This window comes from Podarcis melisellensis (assembly GCF_964234715.1).
Source record: "Podarcis melisellensis genome assembly, chromosome: 1".
Classification (NCBI taxonomy): domain Eukaryota; kingdom Metazoa; phylum Chordata; class Lepidosauria; order Squamata; family Lacertidae; genus Podarcis; species Podarcis melisellensis.
In genome coordinates this window covers 26685632-26707811 of record NC_138528.1, presented here as the reverse complement: position 1 = coordinate 26707811, position 22180 = coordinate 26685632, and the positions used below count along the sequence as shown (strand labels likewise).

The 22180-nt window shown below is 42.6% G+C and overlaps 1 long non-coding RNA gene across 1 annotated transcript; it reads right to left on the bottom strand.

Moving 5' to 3' along the window:
• Positions 1-10199: 10199 nt before the first annotated feature.
• On the bottom strand, positions 10200-15643 carry LOC309373134. The gene is made up of 3 exons (XR_014169789.1): positions 15475-15643; positions 14510-14662; positions 10200-10414 (listed from the first exon to the last, which is right to left on the bottom strand). It is a non-coding gene; the product is annotated as an uncharacterized lncRNA (long non-coding RNA).
• Positions 15644-22180: the final 6537 nt, after the last annotated feature.

The following is a 22180-nucleotide window of genomic DNA, read 5'->3' as shown; positions in this document are numbered from 1 at the left end:
TTTTTGGGGAAAAAGTGTGGCTTATATTCAGGCCAATATGGTAATTAGGGAGTGCATTGGCTTTTAAAAATAATTATTAGCAAGTGATAAGGTGCTGGATTTTCATCAGAAATGCAGCTTGCCAGGAAGGGATGTTAACCTTTCATTTCCCAGCTACAGTCCCAGTGAGAATACCTCTTTCATTGTGCTCCGTGGTCCTGATGAGAATCTTGCCCCCAATGCTTGCTAATAATTGTTAACCACTGAAATTGATCAGGTTTCTAATGCTACCTTTAGTGCCACATCTAACTCAAGAGCTCTTTGAACCTGTTTATACTAGTGTGATCAGAACAAAGGATTTTTGTTGGTTTTCCTAAGCACATCTCCTGCTCACTCTTATGGATGAGCAAAGGCACAGATAAATGGGAGTGAACAGCTGATGCTCAAGGAGGAGGTGCTCTGCCAAAGCCTTTGACTGGCAAGGGAAGGGTAAGGAGGAGCATGAAAGCCTGACCATGGTTTATGAAGCCAGGAAAGATAATCCAAACTGACTCAATGTGTAGCGTCATCCTCTAATTCAGTTGCGGGTAATTTGTGCAGATTAACATTTCATCACAATAGGTTTGTAGCTTTCCCTGCAAGTAGATCTACTGATTATTGGCATTTATGTTCCTGCTCTCTTAAGGCCTCATTAATCCTCCTTGAAAGATAAGTAAAAATAAAATTTTGGGTGCCCTGTTTTTGACCATTAGTGATCCACTAGCAGAGCTGCAAAAATAATGCTGGACTCCAACTTACATAGGTTGACATGATTAGTATTCATTCCACTTTGCACTCAGAATGATGAGGATTTTCCTAAGCCTTAGTCCATGACCTCTATTTAATTCTGTCTGAGAAACCATCATGCTTCTTCTGTAGAAGACAGCTAAAGCCCTGCCTCCAACCCAAGAAGGCAGGTGAGGTATCTTGGCACTCAGGAGAGGATGAAAAAACAACAGCCTGCAAGACAGTCTCCCCCCCCCCCCACTAAAGCCTTGACCTAAGCAAGCCAAGGAATGTATTGTGCATTTAAATGAAATTCATTTTGCTGTCACATTAGTTCCACTCGAGGATTTTATATTCAGCAGAGAGGACTGGGAGGCACACAATTTCCACAATAAGTCTTCACGTGAACCCAGGACAGTGTTTCACTCACATGGGGCAGGAGTGGATTGAAAAAAATCACCTCTGGTTGAAGTGGGGGCAGAAACAGAATCTTCTCGCTAAAATCAGAAAGGTGAAACTCACTTCATTTGGTCTAGCTTGGAGATGAATGACTATTAACTGATTCACGTGTTATGTAAATGTGTGGAGGCTTGAAATGGGATCATTACAGTTGTCCCTGATCATGTTTCTATGGATTCTAATTATACAGGCAGTTCTTACTTCTTTGAGTTTTGTCCTTTAAGACTAGACTTAAGGTTTGGTTCACACATTACAATGAATGCAAGCAGAAGCCATTCTACACAAATACAAATGTGAGAGTGCACACCTGTTGACTTATGGCACTCAACTATTTGTATACACAACTACACAGACTGTATACCCATTGAGCATTGCATGTGAGCACACATTAGTGGCCTTTTCAAAATTACATTCGCTGTTTGGGAGCTGCTTTTCTGTGAGTGGTACCCCAAATCATTTTTACTGATTTTCCAAATTATTACTAAATCAGCCATGTTAAAACAAATTTAATACATCCCCCCCCCAAAAAAATGGTTTCCCGCACTCCATTCTTGATGAGTCCAAATGTTTTTCTTGTTGCCACAGTATTTCTAATTCACAATCCATTCCTTATAATTAACCTTATACTAAACCACTGAGCCTCATGGGCTTGCCGATCAGAAGGTCGGCGGTTTGAATCCCCGCGATGGGGTGAGCTCCCATTGCTCTGTCCCAGCTCCTGCCAACCTAGCAGTTCGAAAGCACACCAGTGCAAGGAGATAAATAGGTACTGCTGTGGTGGGAAGGTAAATGGTGTTTCCATGCGCTCTGCCTTCCATCACGGTGTTCCGTTGCGCCAGTAGTGGTTTAGTCATGCTGGCCACATGACCCAAAAAGCTGTCTGTGGACAAATGCCGGCTCCCTTGGCCTGAAAGCGAGATGAGCACCACAACCCCATAGTCACCTTTGACTGGACTTAACCATTCAGAGGTCCTTTACCTTTTTACCTTCACCTTATATTACAATAGCTTTTTGTTGTTTTTAAACTTATTTTCCTTAACCATCAGCCACCCACTTGCCAATTTGCATGTGAGTGGGGTAACTTTTAACTTGCCCAACCACATGAGTGAGGGCCAATAGTCTAGGTCTTTCCCAGGGATATCACACTAAAGAGGAATGACAATTTCAGGATAGGGATTAAGAACACAGAAAAAGCCTTATTCAACTCCATCCTTCCCAGTGTGAAAACTGGTGGAAGTTTTTTGCTTTTGCCCAACTTCTCTTCTCTTCTCTTCTCTCCTCTCCTCCCCCAACCCCCACCCAGTGCCCATGCAGCAAAGCAAACACTGGATTATGTTGCTTCTGCTTAGAACAGCTAATTTTTCAATTTACATACATAAACATACATAAATAACCTGCCAAAACTAATTACCTCTCTTCAAACCCTAAATATATTCTTCCACCCTTCCCCACTCAACTCTGTCTTGGTTTAATTATTTTTGCATCAGTTGTCATTATAGAAGCTAGTTTGGACTAAAAGAGGATAATCAGAAGTGTCTTGCTGATTTAATTTGATTAATTAAGATGGTTGCTTTTGTCTAGGTATACCCATGCAGAAATGGAGGGTCTGTTCATATTTTCATATTGGTGGTTTCTGAACAATGAAGAGGTGGTTGAGATCGAATATCAATCAGGCAATCAAGAAAGTGCCAAATAAAAGATTTCCAAAACTACCAACTGGAATTACAAATTGTTCTTTGAAATAGTAGGTACTGGCTTGGGTCTGTTCATACCTCAGATGCAGAACCTGTGGCTCTCCAAGTGCTGTTCACCTGTACTCCTCCCCATCCTTGATAGCAGGTTATTGTTAGGCACATAAGCGAATCTTTAATTGTCAGAACTTGGGTGGAAATGGCATTGGGCAGCATCAAATCATGAGTGTACTGCCCAGGGGTCTTGAGGAGGAGCACCAGCCCCTGTCACAAACTTGCATGCCCTCCAACATGTGGAGTCCCAAAACCGGGACACACACCTGCCCATCCATTTTCCCACATGAGCCATGAGGGATCATGGAACACAAAAGATGGGCATGTGTTCTCATGGAACTCCAAAATTTGTGTTTTGGGGCACCGTGCAAGATCATGCCCCCCCAAGTGTTTATTTCAGGGTGAGATCACGGCACAAAATCACGTAAGATCATGGCACCCAAAATGGCCACCATGCTCTTGTGGGAGGAAAAATGGGATGTCTCATTTTTCCAGGAAACTTTGGGGGGGGGGGGATATGAGCAGGTGCACCGGGTCTGTTGCTGTTTATCGCAGATTGCCAGTGGGATTCCAGGTTCATGGTCTGCATCATCCTGGTTCCTGATTCTGCTTGTTAACTCCCCAGGGATTCCCCAGTGGATTATCTGGGATGGTATATTTAGCTTCAGATGGAAATTCCTATTGGCCAACAGATTCTTACCCCAACACCATACGAACCCTGCTTACTTCACCTTGGTCAACAAAGATGTGGCCTGTTTCAACCCACATTCTTACATTCATCCACCCTAGCCTGAGGATGCTGCCTACTGTACCAGACTTACAATCAGTGCTTTTTTGTGAGGCGGTGTGTGCTAGTATGCCGTACCACCACATCTCCACCCGCCTCCCCCAGCATTACAAATTCACGTGACCCTTTTATTATTGGCAAAGTGCCTTCCAGGAATGTGCCTGACATAGGAGCCAACTCCTAGGAGCCATGGGGGCTTTGGCCCCCATAATAAAATATTTGAGGGGGCCGGGGTTCCCCCAAAGTTGATGGACATTCCCATTCCAATGGTGTGTGTCCACTGTGGCATGTGCAGCGGGGCTTACCTGGGCCTACACAATACTTTATTCAAGTTGGCACCCTGGTGCCTGACGATCGTAAAAAGTTCGCGCCAGAACGGAGGAGCTTTGGTGTGACCCTTTTACAATCACCTGGCAAGTTTCTGGAAGGCACGTTGCCAGTTGTAAAAGTGTCTTGCTAAAGAGTGTCTGGGAGGCCATGGCTGCTGCTACAGGAAGCAGTGGAGAAGGTGACAGGCAAGGGTGTGAGGGGTGTCAGCATCGCCCTTAAGCCAGTGTACCAACTGGACTCATGCACTACAGCCCCGACTGGGCTAGGCGAGCTGGGTAGCACTGCCGGAGACCTCCTTTCCCACAGGAACTGGTCACAGTGCTGTGGACTCACAGCTTGGAGCTGAGAGCACCGGATTCACTGTCTCAATAATGCAGTCGTTGCGCAGCAGCGTTTTGCAGAGTCTTGCAGAGTATAAACCACTCGGAGAGCAGCTCTGTAAAATATCCTCCTTTATTCTATAACTACAGCTATAATACAAACTATATACAGAGCTAAATATTCTGAGCATACATCAATGCTACTCTGAGTGCCTGCAGCTGCTCTTAGCAGCAATCTTATTTCTAAATACTATCTCTTGCACTCACTCTCCGACAAACTGACTGACTCTCTCTCTCACACACAGAGACTCACTCACTTGACTAATTAAGTAGAGAGCAGTACATTGCTCCTCCTCTCTGTAGAGTCAGCAGAGACCTCAGGAGATGATCAGGAGATTCTTGGGTATGGGAGGGGTGAAATCTCCTCAAGGGGGTGGGAGGAAGTGGGTGTGCAGGCAAGCGGTAGTGGGGAAGGGGTGTGAGCAGGCAAATGGCAGTGGGATGGCGGTGGTTGGATGCAGGGGGCATGGTGCGTACTGGCTCCTTTATTCCTAGAAATAAAGTACTGCTTACAATCCACTTTTGCTCAGAAGTCTACATGGGAGATTTCCAATAAAGTGCTGTACATGATTTTGCAGCTTTATACAATTGCTTTGAAAGGTCTCCATGCAGGAGCTCAAGGCCATTATGTTCAAAATGATGAAGCATATATTTAGTTACCTGCAGTCTAATGTGGAGAAATTCCTAGTATTTGCCCTCTGTAAGATCTGCCTATCCGTAAAAAGGAACTTATCTTACACATTTGTTTTCAGACTGAAAGAAAGCTGTGGTGCATATCAACAGTGCTCTCTAAATGATTATTTATCTATTGGAAGTATAAATTCATTATGTGTGCACTGAGCCGGGGTTTAGCTCTTTAATTTATCATAGGACTGTTTTATTTGCTATGTATCCTCAAAAACTCCATCAACTGGAGCTCTCATCACCTTTAACTTGTATTCCACACACTTCCTCTGGTGCTTCTTGATATTTATTCTTTATGTGATTTGTATTTGAACAGTGCTGATTTTATGTGTGTTTGAGGGCTTTTTGTTTTTGAAGAAAAACAACAAGCTTGTCAGCTTGCCTCCTTTTTTTACAATGCAGATTTATTTTGACTCTCCAGTGTACATGAACCATAACTAACTTATTCTTCATCTATACAAGGCAAGTCAACACTTCAATAACCCTTCTTGGATCTTCTGGTATCTCTCAGAGACAGAACTGATCAATTCCGATTGCACACATAAACAATAATGATCTTAAAGTCATAAATATTTAAAGTAGACATTTCTTTATCTAATACCCTTCTGGTAAAAAGATGGGGGAGCATTAAACATTTAATGTGTTCTTCAGTGACGTATAACTTTCACTGTTGCAATATGTTTATATTGTTATTAAAGCCTCACAACAAAAAGAAAGGTTCTGAAGCAATGTTTCTGGATTTGGCTTCCTTTGGAGGAAGGTTTACTAGAGATGTAAGGTGTATTTGTAATATTTGGGTTTATCTAAAGTAGGAATATAGATTCATTTTCAGCCAGCGACCTGGGCCTGACTACAGACAGGTGAGTGGGGCTAATCACCAGCCAATCACCTGAAGTCACTATGACAGCAGGTGACCCATATTTCCTTTGTAGCATGACTTTTGTTCAAGCCACACTGCAAAGGAAGATCCAAGTGGGGGGTCTGCAGTCATTTCAAACCCAGCTTTCTGTAGTAGTTGACTGTGCTATGGAGATCTCTAGGATTTAGAATCCTGATATTTAATTTAGTAGAGAAATATCCCTCTGCAGAAGGTCCCTTCCCAACACAAAGGGACAGGGAAACATCAGGGCAAGGCCAGCAGCATGATCCTGAAATGCCCAAGGAGGATTTACACATTCTCAGATTCCAGTTGTGCTGAGCATATCTGAATGGGCAGGGGAAGAAGAGCAATACATCACCAACATGGTGCCGTTCAGATGCTGTGGGAATAGAACTCTTACAATCTCTGAGCATTGCAGCTAGTTGCAGCTGAGGCAAGTGTTAGGATCATCCTACTCGCTGTAGGACCCTGGCAGAGACACATGCTCAACTGTCATGTTCTCTCCCTCCTGGTCAGTTGGAAGGGAGCTTTAAAAGCTTTCTCCAGCCCAAACATCACAGCGACTGATACCAAAAGGCATTAGCACACTTAAGGATCCTGCAGAGTATTAGTAGTGTGCGTAACAAACTCAGCAGCACAGCATTTTGGCTAATCTACTTTTATTTACATATAATACACTCAGAGCACATTTACATAAAATACACTCCGTCACTTCCCACTCTGTGGAATGAAAACATACACCATTATATAGAAAATAATCCCATGACTGCAAACATGGAACAGGAATCCTATCTGAGTGGGGCAGTGGGAAGAAGAGCAATACATCACCAACATGGTGCTGTTCAGATGCTGTGGGAATAGAACTCTTACAATCTCTGACCATTGGCCATGCTGGTTGCAGCTGAGGCAAGTAGCAGCCCAAAAGTTTCTGGAGAGGGGTACCAGATTGGTTATCCGTGGTCTACATCAGTGTTCTCCCCTTTGGGGTTTGTATATGTTGTTGGACTACAAAACCCATCATCCTCTGCCAACTTAGACAACTAAGGTCAGGGAGGATGGGGGTTGTAGTCCAACAATATCTGAGGAACCAAGGTCAAAGAATACTGGTCTATGTCAAAAGGGACTTGGTTCTCACTCAAACTCGGGAAGTGATGCTCAGATGTAGCCCTCAGTCCATCTTCCCTATTTTGAAATAGAAGAGGACACTGATGTGACCAGAGCATAGGTATGGGGCTTTAGGATATTTACTAAAGGCAAAGGCAAAGCTATGGGCTGAATCTTGTGTAAATACTCTTGTTGTCTCTATGTACTACATTTACATAAATGCTGTTAAAATGCCCGCATTCCCATATTATATGGTTGCTGGAGACCCATGGAACAGCAGATTGCCTGTAATCATAACAATCAACTCAGATGTGAAAGCTCCTTGTTATGCATAGCAGAAAGGTAGTAGCTGTTGCTGGTGTCAGCAGAAGCAGGTTGACAGACACTAGAAGTGCTGAAGGTCAATGGAAAATGGAATTGTGGACCAGAGTGCCAGAAAAGATAAAACCACAAACAAACGAGGTATATCGGAGCTGAGAGAAGTTACGGCTCCTCTTATTAAATGTGCAGAATCGCTGCTTCGCTGCATTCCAACACTAGTGATTTCTATTCAAAGCTGTGTCTGTTGCCTTTAAGTGCCTGAGTAAAGGGAGGCGATGGAGGCCTCTGAGTTTGCAATTCAAGGCCTGAAATGGTCTTTTGTCATGCATGTCCAGCGAAGAAGAATGAGATGAAGAAAGATCAATCGCCACTCACATGCACAATGTGTTGGGAGGGAGGAGAGGGATTCAGCAACAGTCGCAAAATGGCTATTTCAAGAAATTTGCCGTGGTTTCAAGGACTTTCATTATTCTAATAGACCTCATTTCTACACCCAAACACAAAAACAGCAAATGCAAGCTATTGTTCGGTGTTTATAGAGTGCTGAATTCTGATACGTGAAACCTCAAGTGTTTAAAGAAGGGTCACATTAACATCATGCATTTTAAGTGCTAGGATGCCACTCTAAACATTCATGATTCGCCTAAAAGAATACTGGGAGCTGCTGTTTGTTAAAAGTGCTGAGAGTAGTTAGTAGAGTCCCTATTTCCCTTGCAGAGCTAGAATTCTCAAAGTGGCTTAACCATCAATCCCTCTTCACAGAGACCTCTGAGAATTGTAGCTGTGAGGGGAAAGGGGGCTTCCTGACATCTCTCAGCACCTTTAGCAAACTGCAGCTCCCAGAATTTTTGGGAGGAAGCCATGACTGTTTAAAATGGTATCATAGTGTTTTAAATATATGGTGTGAATGTATACCTTCCAACATGCTGAGGCTGAAAACTGGGACCTGGGTCTTCCCAGGTGCACGCCTGCGCAAGTTACATGAGATGCATGAGAGCATGGAACCCAAAAATGTGTGTTTTGGGCTCCCCAATCTTGTGCGTTTTTTGGTGCTGTGCCCAAACATGGTATGTCTCTTATTAATGAGGGCAATTGAGGGTTATGGCGAATGTAGCTTTGGTGTGCCCCTTTTAATGTGTAAGTTGCATCCCGGTAAATAGTTTGTGTTTGAGGTGATGTGAGCCTCTGAGGGCTGAGCAATTACGACCTCCCAAAATGTCCAGATTAGTGGGTGGCAAAATGAGGGCAGGGACTGGGGACACAGTTCAGCAAATATTCTTGGGGGAAGAGCAGTATTCCTCAATAGTGTCGCTTATCATCAACGAGCAAGCAGAGGTTTCTCTCCAGCCTTAGCACTCTCTATCTGACAGAAGAAACATCTTCCTCAGACAAGGCATTGTGAATTTACAAGGTTCACTGTCATGGTTCACAAACAGTGGTGATGGTCACCGTCTTAGATGGCATAAAGAATTAGACTAATTCATGGAGGAACTGGATACCTATGGGTCTGCGCACAAGCTGGCCTGTTAAGGGCTACTGGCTGGTCTATTTCTCTGGCTAAGCAAGGGCTCCCAGGTACTGCAATGGTGGCACCCACTCAGGCTGCCCACTAACTCTCCCCAAGGAAACCTACAAAAGCCAGGAAGCATGCAATGAGGTAAACAAAAAGAGCAAGAGATGTTTTTCAGAGATTGTAGCTTATTAACACATAAACCCAATACATTTAGTCTTGAATGAGCCTTCTTCAGGGTCTTGTTTCTTTACAAGCTGCTCAAAAACCACCTGTTTTTAAGATCTTACAGGACAGATCTAATTTCTGAGCAGCATATAAAGAAGCTGGTCAGACACACCCTTGAAGAAGGCTCTTTTGGGATGACATGTATTGGGATGACATGTATAATTGTCATTCTTTCCAGAAGCATTGACTCTCTCAAATAGGAAGTTCTATAACAGCTTCCTGTTCGGGCTGAGGTTTCTCCTGGGCATCTTCCAGGCTCTGTCCTCAGCTTGTTGCTCCTGCCTGACAACTTGCTGGATTGAGAAATACTGATGAGGGATAGTGAAACATCTAGAAACCAGCCTGATGCTCCTCCACTTGTCACCTAATTAAAAGAAGAAGAATCTGCTGAACAGCTAAAGGCATGTGAATCCTTAAACTTGAGGTGGTTTTCTTGGTCTTATTTTGACTTATTGTGAAATTCCTCAGGTGTTTCTGCCCCAAGCGGCACCCACAAGCTCACTTCACACCTGGCTTTGTGTGAAATTTCACTGGCAACTCTAATCAAGCCTGGGCCCTGTGGCTGACTGCAAATGGTGCAAACAGTGAAATGCTGCAACATCAAGTGGACTGGAAGGACACATATCCCACAGCCAATTCCCTTCTCCTTTGTCAAATAAAAGTCCTCTGTCATATTATTAAACAATTCATAATTCCACAGGGCTTGTCAGACTTCCAAGGTTGGACCTCTGCAACTGCCCGAGAATTATAACAGCCCTGTGATATTCTCACTACATTTCACAAGAGGTCTGATGTGTCTGAAACCTGACAGCTGTCAGGGTCTTATTGCACCAAGCAGGACAGATCATTAATAACTGCAGCTTTATTATTCTACCTCCTTCTCTCCAGGCTCATATTGCCTTTCATCTTTTTTATTGCTCCACTCAAGAGCATCAAGAAAATAAACAAAGCCGGAACAAATGAATCCAATAGAAACACATATTAAAATACATCCATACATTATTTTATAGACATGTACGGCAGTAATTTCACTTATGCTGTCCTTGGTTAAATGTTCATGCTATCCTTACAGGCTCTCTGGTTAGATTTAAGGAGCCATAACAACACCTTCTCCATTCTCCGTCTCTGACTAGCTCATCAGGGAATATGGGTCATGTCAATTACTTTCAGTCGGTTCGCTGTGACTATCCCTGAACGAAAACTCCTGGGATTTTGCGGGTATACAAAACGAATCTGGAGAGCCTGTTCAATGTGGAGAAAATGCATGGAAACATTAAAGACTGATCTCCATTGTACTAGTGTTAGACTCCACCTATGACCTCTAAATTACTATAAAGCGTGTTCTCCTTCATGGAGAGCACGTGTTACGGTGGGGTCTGCTGAGCCACCCCTCTGTTACCAGGCAGGGTCTCTAAAGATGGCTTGGGGCAGTGATTGGTTCACTGGGTTGCTGGGGTAAAAGTTATGTTGCAATTTTGGTGGGAGGGGTAAAATGTTTAAATACTCTGCATGTAGCCTGGAGCTTTCTCTTTGCTGCGTGCAACAAATCACCCACCCACCCGCCCTTGAGTAAGGGGTTGTTGCATTGACCTTGCTATGCCTGTCATGGGGTCGTCTGCCGTTGGGGCAGGGGCCTGGTAGGAATTTTGTCCATCTGGCTGATTGGCTGGGCCATTTGGTTTTTGCCTACTGCGTAGCAAATTGTCACAACTTGTAAGGCTGCGGTTAGGCATTGGTTATAAATTGGTGGAGGAGGGGTTAGGATAGGCTGGGCCTGCCCCTCCATGGTTGCTGCGGAAAGGGAATTCCGTTAAAGGAATCCTAGGGCTTGCCATCTTTTCGTCCAATCCCTGGAATGGGACTAGGGCCGGCAAGCCTTCGGGGAGCATGCGGATGAGAATTGAGGGTCTGTGACTCAGCTCCATTTCTCCCCGACTTGCTTTTCCCCGCACTGTCTTTCGGTGGTGCCCGGAAGTCAGTTCTGTCCCCAGGCGGGGGGGACAGATAGTCTTAACCAATGCCTAAACAACCACTCACGGTTTTGTATTTAAATAAAGTTGTGGCCAAAATTATGCCAAAAACCTTAAACAAAAATTAAGTGTGCGTTGTGAGTTATTTGGGGGGTGGCTTGGGGACCTCGGCACGCAATTAAACACAGTACTTTCAAAGGACAATTAGAGTGGGAGGTTCTGGCATTGTCAAATGTATTTATTTGTATTATTAATGGTACTATCCAACTAAATAGATCCTCTAGCACAAGAATTTCTGCTTGTGCAATGGAACTTCCTCTCCTGTCCCCATTTGCCCATGTTCCTTTCTGAAATCTGCTCCAGAAGATTTTGGGGAAATCCCAGAGCAGATGTAGGGGGTGGAGCAGGGGGGCTCACAGGGAAAGGAGAGAGAAGGGACATTCCCTTGTGCAGCTAAAAGTCCTTAGTGGCTAAATAGTTGGTTAGTTAAATTTCCATCCCAGCCTTTCTCCCAAAGGAGCCCAGGGCAACAAACACTAAAAGAGTAAAACAATGGAATTAAGAAATAAAAACATTTTAAAAACATCTAAAAACATTTTAAAATACAGTGGTACCTCAGGTTACAGATGCTAACCCAGAAATAGTACCTCGGGTTAAGAAGTTTGCTTCAGGATGAGAACAGAAATTGTGCGGCGGTGAGGAGGCCCCATTAGCTAAAGTGGTGTTTCAGGTTAAGAACAGTTTCAGGTTAAGTACGGACCTCCGGAACGAATTAAGTTCTTAACCCGAGGTAGCACTGTAGTCACATACACACAGAGCCAATAATGTAAAGGTTGTAAGGATCAGTATCTACTAGCTACCAGATGCCTAGGTAAATGAGAATGTTATTAAGTTCATCCTGAAAGTTAATAATAAGGGAGACAGATGCACTTTACCATTCCACAAAAGGGACACTGCCACCAAGAAGGCCCTGTCATGGGTTAGCATCAAGTAGCCAGTGCTCAGTGGTGACACTACCAATAGGGTTTCCCCTGCTGATTGTAGGGCCTAAGCTCATTAATAACACTGATTGTGGTTGCATACCTTCCAACATTTTCCCAATGAAAATAGGAACACCAAATTCCATAACGATGATTTCACTATTTATACCCCACACATCTTACTGGGTTGCCCCAGCCACTCTGGGCAGCTTCCAACATATATAAAAACATAATAAAACATTAAACATTAAAAAAAATCCTATACAGGATTGCCTTCAGATGGCTTGGTGGGTCAGATAACTCCACATCCTCCAACACTTCTCCAATGAAAATAGGGACATCCTAAGGAAAAGTGGGGCATTCTGGGATCAAATCAGAAACCAGGACAGCTTCACTAAATCAGGGATGTCCCGGGAAAATAGGGATACTTGGAGGGTTTGTGATTTCCAGGACCGAAATGTTGATAGGAATTTCACTCACAGCAATGAAGAGTAATTTGATGCCATGGCCTTTGGCTACTGCAATAAAGTTTATGATGGAAATGACAAAGAGTATTTCATCTCCCATTTTGCTGTGTCTTGTTTTCATGGTGCATGGTACTTTTTAGAAAGTACAGGAAGGATCATGCTCTACAGGGGAACAGGCAGGAAACATCAGGGGAACAGAGGTTGGACTTAAACTCCCATTAGCCCCAGTCAACACATGCAGTGGTCAAGGATGATGGGTTTTGTAGTGTGTAACAACATCTGGAGGGCTACAAGTTCACTATGCTTGCTTTATACAGTATATTTCTAGATAGAAGCTATAGGGAGATGAGCAGTGGACCTCTCTGGAACTGGCTTGGGCATGATCACTAATACCGAAGCTCAAATCACACTGTGGCAGCCCTCTAAGCATGGATTTCATTCAATTTATTTCCATTAATCTGAATATGGCTGAGATGACCAAGTAGAAGCGCTGGGTGGATTACAGATAGTTTGTTCAGAAGAATGCATAGAGGCAACTCTCTGTGTTATGTCACCTTGAACACAATAAAGCCTCATTCATCTAGATCTCTTCAATATGGGTCCATTTGAGGTGGGAAAGGCACATATTTTATGTCCCCCATTACTCTATAGCTATATGCTTTATGTGTCTATCTATTTTGGAGGCCTTTCTGTTGCATACAAATTTTGTAGCATTCCTGGTGACTGGATGTGAATGAGGCTGTGCTCGATTTGAAAGGGAAAATAGAAGGGATTGGTAAGAGAAACCATTTTTTAAAAATGCTTTACGGTTCTTGTCACATTCATCTTCACAGGTATAGGCAGGGAGAAAGCAATTTGTCCAAGGACACAGGATGATCTTCATGGATGATGGGGAGAATGGGCTTCAGGTTGCCACGTTTAATTGTCATGTTCAAATGCAACATGCTATTGCTGGTGCCCTATTGCCCACAAGCCATAAAATAAACTTGTTCGTTGTGCCAGAAGTTGTTGTTCCCCAAAGGACTTATATGTGATCTAAGAAGCAGTGAATAAATACCTTCATGCCAGTTCTAGAACTTTCAAGATATTCAAGCATCTTCATATGCCTAAATCTTTGTAAAAACAAAGGTCGATCCAAACAATGAATTTTTTCTGCCTGCTCTGCCAAGTGTTTATATTACGGTTTGTTTATATGCCGCCTTTTGGCTAAAAAAGGCACCTGAGGGAGCTCACAAAGAACTGATGCACAAATACAAATATATGAAAAATACAAATGCTAAGCAAAGAAAACAAAACATTAACATTTCAAGAGTATTAAAGCCCAAATACAAAAAATAAATAAATACATGATTTCCCTCAAAACTGTTATACAAAAGCAAAAGTGAAGCAATGGATGCACCATGGAGGAGAAATTTGATCCAGTTCACAGTTAAAGCTGAATCTATCAAACTCACACTTTCAGAAACAAAATGAGAACACAAAGGCATCCTCCAAAATTCACACTTATCCAATTTTGTGATGCTGTTCTCCAGCCAAGTGGAGGGGAAAGTGTGCCTAAAAATCAATATATTCATGAAATTAACACAAAAAAATGTATTATAGTAGGATAAAGGGTTGCACAAATGTGTGTGCTAGTCAAAACTACATACAAAAATGAGTTTATTAGGGGAATTCATACTAAAATGCTTTAGAATTTTCCAGGAGGGAGGGATTGCAGATTGCTGCAGAAATGTGGGGAACTGAATTGGAGATTGGGAAAATGAGACCATTCCATTCCTACTCAACAAAGAAAGAAAGAAAGAAAGAAAGAAAGAAAGAAAGAAAGAGAAGAAGAGAGAAAAGTCACTTCACAACAAATTGATTTCCCAGCTGCTTCTCCTTCCCCCACCTCTGGTGTTCTAATTGTGAGTTTATTCTTACAAACGTATGTTTGGAACCCCACAGCGAAGGAAAGTGGTGTCAGGGCGAGGGGATAGTCCACGGTGGAGAAACAGCAGGCTCAGCAAAGGTTCAGTCATTCGTACACCCACCGCGTCTGTGTTATAAATCAGTCCATCCCGGAGGACCTTTTCTCTGAAAAATGAGAAAAAGAAACCATCAGGGTCATGTTAAACACACAGGCACATTTAACTAATTCCTGAAAGGTAGCATCCATTGAAAAGCAGCCTCTAAAACAGATCTGGCACAGATTTGGCTGTGCTGTTCGAAAAGAGAATGGGAGAATAAATGGGCACTGCTTTTCTGATGTGCCCTCCTTACATTTTCTGCTCATGATTAACTTGATGTATGGAGCCTTCTGCTTTCATCAAAACAAACCACCTCCCTGCCCCTAAATCTCAGAATCCCATGAAGGGTGACTGTTTGACTTTTCTATACTCTTCACAGTTACTTCACTTTGTCAGGACAAAATGTTTCTCCGTCTGTGTGATTTCCTTTTTCATTTCTGAGGCAATACCACCATAGCCCACCCCTTTCCCTCCTTTTCTTTCTTCTCCTCTTCCTTTCGCTCCCTGAAATCTGATCTTTGAAGAGGATTGGACAAGGTGTGTTATCTTTGTGGACTTCAAACACCCGATGCTTCTTGGGAAGATCTGAGCTGTTTGATCTCACTCTACACCCCTCCCCCTCTCCCTCTTTGTGTATTTCATTTCCTTTTCTAATAGTGCTCACACCATCCCTTTCCCCAGACCTTTTGTTCTTCTCATAATCCTATTCTTTTATTTCTCTCATAAACTTATTTCACCTCACAGATGCCTCCCACTATGCAACCCTCCCCCCCTTAATAGTGATGCCTGCTACTATGATACTGAGCTGCAGTTTTTCCCATCAACTCAATTCTCTGAATTGTGTTCAAGAGCCTAGAAATGAAATTAGGAAACATTTACCTTTCTGTTTAGCAGGTTGTGCATGATAAATTAAATTATTTGTATATATTAGCAAGCTTATATATTTCAATGGATGACCTATGAAACCTCTGTAAGCAACCTGTGTGTGATGTCCTCAGGTAGGGGTGGTGTGGGGGGTTGAGACATGGCTGTGTCAGTTATGCAGCTAAGTTCCCTGTGGGGAACTGAATCATACAACTAACCCTCCAGAAAGCAGGGTTGAAGTCACCACTCATAAGCTGAATGATGTCATAATTAAGTTCCATGAATGACAGGTGGGTTGTCCCTCTTACCCGTCAGACCTGGTCCATGGGTCTGGCAACCAATATGGATCTGGCCTGTTAGGGCAAAACACTTCTCTACCCTGATCTACAGGATACATCAACCAGATGATTCCCATTTCCCCATCTACCTACAGTACTTACCCCAATACTTTTCACCACACTACCATTAATGCAGGAGCAATATTATAACTCTCCTATTGAATTACTAGGCCTTGCTTCAGGTTTCCTTTTTGTGTGATGTTCAGCTTCGTGGGGCCCATAGCAGCTGGATCAAGCAACCCAGCAATGCTTGCCAGGCAACTTCCATGTAGGACTTCAGATATGGAATTAAATTTTATATGTTCTCTCAGACTTTTTTTAATTTAAAAAGTTAAAGTTTTAAATTGCCTCCTTCATTTTATTTTTTTGTAGATCGCTACTGACATTTTTTAAGGGACATAGGTGGCGCTGTGGGTTAAACCACAGAGCCTAGGGCCTGCCGATCAGAAGGTTGGCAGTTTGAATCCCTGCAATGGGGTGAGCTCCTGTTGCTCAGTCCCTGATCCTGCCAACCTAGCAGTTCGAAAGCACGTCAAAGTGCAAGTAGATAAATAGGTACCGCTCTGGAGGGAAGATAAACGGTGTTTCTGTGCGCTGCTCTAGTTCGCCAGAAGCGGCTTAGTCCTGCTGGCCACATGACCCAGAAGCTGTACGCCGGCTCCCTCGGCCAATAAAGCGAGATGAGTGCCGCAACCCCGGAGTCAGGGGTCAGGAGTCCCTTTACATTTATTGCCATTATTTCAGCTGTCGTATACTTGTATGGAACTTTTCTGTTTCTTTATTGTACATCTCATTAAATGCCTTTTTAGGAAGCAAAGTGATACATAATTTTAAGAATGTATAATGTAGCATGCAAGTGTGGAGTACTGGCTTAGGATACTAATTCAATTCCCTACTCAGCCATGAAGTCCATTGGATGACCTTGGGCCAGCCACCATCTCTCAGTCTAACCTACCTCAGAGAGATGGTCTTTGAGGGAAGAGAACCATGTGCACTGCCTTGTGTCCCAGGATATTCATGTAATAAAATGAACATATAATTGTGACATGGAACTACTATATCTTTCTATCTTTCTATCTCTTCTCAGTTTTATGATTCCCATTCCCTGAAATGTCAAGAGGTAGGAAGCATGAGCAGTCTTGCTTCTCAGATTATTTTATTGCTACTCCCTTCACCCGCAGCTGCAGTAGCCATTACAGACCCTCATCCATCCATCCAGTCACCCAAACCCAACTTCAGAGAATGCTACGACTTGCAAGCCAATTGAATTTGATATACTTGTCCCCAAAGAAATGTATTTAAAGTCTGAGATTGCCTTCAACTCACAGAATTTAAAAAATAACCTTGTTTTCCCCAGCCTTCCGGTTCATTATGAAGTAGCAGGGGGCAGGCAGCTCAGTCAATCCTCAGGCCCGATGTGTCATCTTCACCTGGAACAGAATCAGTGTCCTAGCCTTCAGAGGCTCCGGGCTACAACAGTCATATGGACAGCAGCAGCCCACTGGACACGGCAAACATATTTTGCTTGTGTCCATATTTCTCTTGCCCTTGTTACATGAAATGTCTTTCTTGACTGTTGACCAATCACAAAGGGGGGAAAAGCCAGTTGTTTCCAAACGATGCTATTAAAAAACAAAATGACCCGTCTTGCACCAAATGGCACACTCCCCAAAGTGATAAGTAAACTTGCATTTTCTTGAGCACTCTGTTTGAGCTAATAATTTACAAGAGCATGAAAATAGCTGCCCTGACAAAGTCTCTGGCTGGTCAAAATACAAACCCAGCCTAATGTCTGGGCTGTCACACTCCAGAATAATGTACATTTCTCCACTAACAAATCAAACTGCTCTGTTCTCTCCCTTAGGCAACCTTTTCTTTATTACTGTCTACAGCTGTCTGCTGAGCCAACTTTTCAGTTTGGTACAATGACCCAGTGGTATTCTACTGTAAATTCCCAAAGCTTATTCACTCTGTCTTCTGAGCTGCGAGTGTTGGTGGAGAAAGGGGCTTTATTTTTATTGTGACAATAAATTCTCCTTGTGAGAGAACCAAGCCCTTTGCTAGTAGCACCGTAGGACAGAATGAGGGCCCAGAAACTGTAGAAAACAAAATGTTCACAATAGAAGCAACTGACTGGTAGGGAAGACAAGAGATTTGTTATTCTGACTGGACAATATTGTCAAGGGAGATCACGAGCACCTGCTCACAATACATTCTTGGAAATCCACGATAGTTGGTACAGAATGTGAGCCTCCCCCAGGAAGCAAAATGGTAAATGCTAGATCAAAAGTGAGGGACGTTTTCTAACCTGAGGGCCACATACGCTCTCAGGCAACCTTTCAGGGTCCACATTCCAGATGGATGTGAATCTTACACAGCAATCCTGGAAATTTGCTAAGGCTGAAAGAGAAAGTGATTGGCCGATTGGCTTAGCAGGAATTTGAACTTGGGTCTCTCCACACTGCCCAATGCTGTAGTCCAGGTAGCTAATTCAGGGTCCTCAAGATGTTATTGATCCCCAACGCATCTCAGCCTCAATCAGCATGGTCAATAGTTGCGGTGATTCTTCCAAGACAACAATGCCCATTTACACCACAAAGAACTCATAACCCACCTACTTTCAGCAGCCAGAAACAGCATAACCAGACACTGGAGAGACCTGTCAGGAGTAAGTATGGACCAATGGTACCAAATAGTATGGGAAACAGCCCTAATAGAAAAATCAACCAATAAACTGAAATTGACACGGGGACAAATAGAAGAAGACGCCTTCACCCCGGTGTGGCTCCCCTTTATCACATACACAGCCCAACAAGACAACGACAATAATCCACCAACAGCATACAAATCATTATGGCTAACCTGATCCAAAACACCCACCCACCCCACTCACACACGAAAACAAAGATCACCACAGCCAATCACAAACAAACAACCACACCCTAGGCCAACCCCAACCTCTCTCACCACCAAAGGAACACAAGTGAACAACACAAGCAACGCTGACACCAAACCCTACATACATTAAGCATAATAGAAACATCGCCACCCGACCCCACCCATTTTCCCTCCCTCCACCCCCTTTTTTCCTTTTCTTTTTTCTCCCCCTAGTGTCTCAACAAATGAAACGGATTTGTAAAAATGTTACATGGAAAAAATACGAGAGAAATTACACTTACTTCTGTAAAACAAGAAAATCTTTAATAAAAAAACAAACAAACAAAAAATAATAATAGTTGGAGTGATGTGGTTCCAAAACATCTGGAGGGCACCATTTTGGCCATGCCTGCTCTAGCCACTTTACTACTTAGTCACTAAAACTGAATGACTCAAAACTTTTGTGGAATGGCCGAAAGTTGCACGGGATGAGATCAATTCCAGTTATCGCATTTGTGGATCACGGAGTCCATTCTTGTGTTCCACATGATTTAACAGGAAAACAGATCATTCAGAAAGTTCAGCTTACGTGCTGGTTAGCCTGCTGCTCACAAGAGTAATATTACTTCTTCTTTTTTGCAGGTCAATCAAACATCAGGCGGAGACTCTGAAGCTGCTTCTGGACTTAGGAACACCCCTTTACAACAACTGAAAATATACTTTATTGATATTCTGCTAGAACAGCATTCTAATAATAGCGTTCTAGATGAATGTAAAGGTCTGGCTACTGAAGTGAAATGTAGCATCTGTCGATGTGCTCATATTTGAATTATTTCATATCACCACGGAAAGCAGTGAGTTAAAATTGATGTATAAAGTCATGATGCTGAATATTTGATTTTTTTAAAAAATGTGGTAATGGTTGTAGTAATGTAGTAACTAGTAGACCCCTGTGTATAGGGAGGTATATAAATTCTAATAATAATAATAATAATAATAATAATAATAATAATAATAATAGTTTTTGGATTACTGTTGAGGAGGGGAAGCACATACCTTGAATGAATGCACACAGTGGGTGGTAATAGACTAGGGTTTCTCCTCATATGTCATACCCTGCTTTTTGAGGACTGAAAGGCGAGGTACAAATGCTTTTGTATGTAAAATGAATATAAAACAACATTTTCCATTCCTGTGAATCGGACATAAAACATGAGCTTTTAGAAGAGCATAGCCCTACAGATTTGGAGAACTGCATCTCATCTAATCCAACTTTCTTTGCTGTTACATGGAAGTATATGTAGGAAATGACCCACAAACCTTCCGTTCCAATATGTGGCATGTTCACAAATGCATTATGCTGAGGTTCAGAAGTGGAAAGTTTCTCATTTTTTATTTGCCAGTGCAAAATAGTTTTGCCAGCCAGTTAGCTGAATATTTTTATTAAAATACCCTGCTGAAACTTCCAGCTTCATATTTGGTCATTAGCTGAGTAACCTGCCAAGGTAATACTCTGTAGTTAATGACCTTATTTTATGTCCTTTAATATTCTTTGTTCCTACAGGGTTGTTTACGGCAATGAATAAAATTATATGATCCATGCATAAGATCAAGGAATAGAAAACAGGGCAGTGAAATTAATGTATATTTATCTATACCACAGCTGAAGAAATATGGATGGACGTTTTGATGGGTAACAAAATGAATTAAACCAAAATTAATCACATGGTAACTATGTCTGATATAATAAACAATTTTTTTCAGGAGGACCTCAGAGATACAGGCGCCACAGCCACACAGTCACTTGACGCTGGGCATTCCATTCACTTTGAGGATGTTGCTAAGGTTGGCCACATGAATTATTTGGAACAATTCCAGCCAAAGAGTCCTTGAAGTTCTACCACAGTTGCTCGAATGAGTGGCTCAATGGGAAAGCTGGCTTTATTTATTTCCTTAATTTTTAAAGGCAGTTTTCACCCGCTCTTCATTAAAGTAAATACAAAATTGTAATAATAAAGCCATTTTAAAAGCAAATAAGAACAGTAAATATTAACCAAATCCCAAAACAGTTCAGCAAAGGTGAAAACAATCATTTTTGGTTTTCTCCTGCTTTCCAACTCAGGCATGTGGGTGTCCGCAGCAGAAATATCAGAGTGGAGGTGTGCATTCAACTTTATAGTCAACGGTTGTGCAATCTGTGTACCTGTGTACAAACATTTAGGTTGCACACTTGTAAATAATAAGCATATTGCATTCAAAGGATGTACAGTCCATGCACCTATTTGCAAAACATGAGTGTACACTCTTTTATTCAAACATATGCACATGCATAGAATAAGTCTGCACTCATGTTCAGTGTAATGTGTAAATAAGCCTGAACCTCTTTTTGTACAAAGCACCAGCCTGAAGATGACGAGTGAGACCTCGTCGAAACGTCGCCTAGACACCCCAACTTTTACACGGGAAGACACCCGAGGACACCAAAACCTGCATTCCTGTACCCGTGAAAATCTACGAAAGCAATTCTATTATAGGTATACACATTCTAGATCTAGGATTCTAAGGTCCTAGCCTGGGATCCTTTCTTTTCATTTTATCAGGTATTAAACTTGTGTGTAAATATGGTCTGAAGCTCAACATCAAAGAAACGAAAATCATGGCCACTGGGCCCATCACCCCCTGGCAAATAGAAGGGGAAGAAATGGAGGCAGTGGGAGATTTTACTTTCTTGGGCTCCATGATCACTGCAGATGGTGACAGCAGTCATGAAATTAAAAGACGCCTGCTTCTTGGGAGAAAAGCGATGGCAAACCTAGGCAGCATCTTAAAAAGCAGAGACATCATCTTGCCAACAAAGGTCCGTATAGTTAAAGCCATGGTTTTCCCAGTAGTGATGTATGGAAGTGACAGCTGGAACAAAAAGAAGGCTGATCGCCGAAGAATTGATGCTTTTGAATTATGGTGCTGGAGGAGACTCTTGAGAGTCGCATGGACTACAAGAAGAACAAACGTATCCATTCTTAAGGAAATCAGCCCTGAGTGCTCACTGGAAGGACAGATTGTGAAGCTGAGGCTCCAATACTTTGGCCACCTCATGAGAAGAGAAGACTCCCTGGAAAGGACTCTGATGTTGGGAAAGATGGAGGGCACAAAGGAGAAGGGGACAACAGAGGACGAGATGGTTGGATAGTGTTCTCGAATCTACTAGCATGAGTTTGACCAAACTGCAGGAGGCAGTGGAAGACAGGAGTGCCTGGCGTGCTCTGGTCCATGGGGTCACGAAGAGTCGGACATGACTAAACGACTAAACAACAACAACAAACTTGTGTGTGACCCATGGAAGACAACCCCAATCTTGTAGGCCAATTCTCTGAGATTACTATATTCAATGTGGAACTTGAATCTTGAGTTTTTGTTAACAAACAGTTTGAAAGACCTTGGTCTCTGATAATTGTTTTCATCATCTCTAGAATATTGCAGTCTCTTAAATCACAATTATCAACATG